This window comes from Penaeus vannamei, chromosome 20, assembly GCF_042767895.1.
Source record: "Penaeus vannamei isolate JL-2024 chromosome 20, ASM4276789v1, whole genome shotgun sequence".
Taxonomy (NCBI): Eukaryota; Metazoa; Arthropoda; class Malacostraca; order Decapoda; family Penaeidae; genus Penaeus; species Penaeus vannamei.
In genome coordinates this window covers 18,748,971-18,751,590 of record NC_091568.1, presented here as the reverse complement: position 1 = coordinate 18,751,590, position 2,620 = coordinate 18,748,971, and positions in this window count along the sequence as shown.

Here is a 2,620-nt window from a genome sequence, read left to right as displayed (position 1 = left end):
AGGATCCCTTGGCATACCCTCCGGATAACATTTTTCGTAAAAAAATGTTTAGACATGCTTTACACTAAGGGTCCCTTGGCATACCCTCCGGATAACTGAAGCGACTGAATTATTGAGTAAGAGTAAACAAGTAAACTACAAGAGAGAAAAAAATAGATGATGAAAATATCTCAAACTAGCAGCGATAAGCTTTAATCTCAGTTACCCTTCGCTTGCGTACAGATGCTGCAGTTATCCCGTTCCATTTATATCAATGCTCTCTTAATCGCATCCTCGATGTCGAAATCCCAAAGAACTTTAAAGGCTTCATTAAGACAATATATTGGATTTACGGTGCCATTATCTCCCTAACAAAATTAATCATTTCTTAATTAGAGATCTGTCTGAAATGAAAATGGCGGTGACATGTGATGCCCCCCCCCACCTTCTCTCCCTTTCCCCCTCTCTTTCTCTTCCTCTCTCACTCACTCTTTTTCTCTCTCCTTTCTCAATCTCTTTCGCTCCTTTTCTCTGTCCACCTCCTTCTTTCTCTCATTTTTACTCTCTGCATGTATTTTTCTTAACCCTCCTCTTTCTCTCTTTCCCTCATATTCCCATATGAGCAAATATCCAAGTGTGTGCATGTCTGTGAACGCGTTTGTGCGTATTTGCGAGTTAGTGAGAGCTCGCGCGTCCGTGTCCTCGCGGGTGAGCCTAAACAGGCCTGGCGATCAGAGTCAGATTCAATTTGACGTCCAATCTCGGGGCGCCAGACTGCCTCCTCCTCCGCGATGGTGAAGGAGCGACTATTTTCCTCCGCCATGTTGCCTGGCGCGGGGGGAGGGAGGGGGGGGGGTATGCAGGCGAAAGGAAAAGAAGGTGGAGTAAAAAGGAAAAAAACTAAACAATTTCTGTGTACATTCTTTTGTCGCTGGCAAGCCTTGGAAATCCTCTAAATATGCAAATTAGCGGTGTGAATTGAATTAGCAGATGTCTTAAGAGGTTTAATGAGCGCCTGAGAGGATGAGGGTGCTTCACAAGTTTTCTATCTCCCGTCTCTCTCTCTCTCTGTCCCTCTTTCTCTCCCTCTCTTCTCTCTCCCACCCCCCTCGCTTTCTCTCTCTCTCTGTCTCTGTCCCTCTTTCTCTCTCTCTCCTCTCTCTCCCACCCCCCTCTCTTTCTCTCTCTCTCTGTCCCTCTTTCTCTCTCCCACCCCCCTCTCTTTCTCTCTGTCTCTGTCCCTCTTTCTCTCTCTCTCCTTTCTCTCCCACCCCCTTCTCTTTCTCTCTCTCTCTGTCTCTGTCCCTCTTTCTCTCTCTCTCCTCTCTCTCCCACCCCCCTCTCTTTCTCTCTGTCTCTGTCCCTCTTTCTCTCTCTCCCACCCCCCTCTCTTTGTCTCTCTCTCTGTCTCTGTCCCTCTTTCTCTCTCTCTCCTCTCTCTCCCACCCCCTCTCTTTCTCTCTGTCTCTGTCCCTCTTTCTCTCTCTCTCCCACCCCCTCTCTTTCTCTCTGTCTCTATCTCTGTCCCTCTTTCTCTCTCTCCCACCCCCCTCTCTTTCTCTCTCTCTCTGTCTCTGTCCCTCTTTCTCTCCCCCACCCCCCTCTCTTTCTCTCTCTGTGTGTGTCTGTCCCTCTTTCTCCTCTCTCTCCCATGCCCTCTCTTTCTCCTCTCTCTCCCACCCCCTCTCTTTCTCTCCTCTCCCATCCTCTCTTTCTCTCTCTCTCCTCTCTCTCCCACCCCCCTCTCGTTCTCTGTCTCTGTCCCTCCCTCTCTCTCTCTCTCTCTCTCTCTCTCTCTCTCTCTCTCTCTCTCTCTCTCTCTCTCTCTCTCTCTCTCTCTATATATATATATATATATATATATATATATATATATATATATATACACACACACACACACATGTATATGTAATCATCATCATCCACCAACGTCAATCCATTGCAGGACGAAATTCCAATTCTTTTCCATTTTTTTCTATCTCTATGTAGCCTAGGTTGTCAATTTCTACATATGCCCTGCCCATTGCCATTTCTTCTTTTTGATGCTCCTAAGTATATCTTCCACTTTCGTCTGTTCCCTGATCCACGTCGCTCTCATCCGATCTCTTTGGCTAATTCCCAGCATCGGCCTTTCCATCCCTCTCTGGGCACTCATTAGTTTCCTCTCCAGTAATTTGGTTGTTGTCCATGTTTCTGATCCATACGTCGTAACTTGGAGGACACACTGGTTAAACACTTTTTTTTAAAAATACAAATTTAAGAAACCTCTTAGTATGCTACTGTGTCTGTCGAAGGCGCTCCAGCCTAGACTGATACGTCGCTTTATTTCCTCTTCGCTCGATGTGTTTGTCTGAACGAGTTGCCTAGATATATATGCTTGTCCATAGTGCTTCGCCTTGTACAGGGATCTGTTCGAATTGAAAACTACTGTTGAACATGACCGTAGTCTTTTTCTTGTTCATCCTAAGTCCGACTTTCAGACTTTCTCAGATCGTTTATCAAATGCTTAATTTTATTTGCTGGTTCACTGAAGAGAACAATATCGTCTGCAAATCTTGGATTGTTTAGGTATTCGTCTCCTATTTTGATACCCTTTCTGTTCCATTCAGGCATCTTGTATATTTCCTCAAGGCAAGCTGCA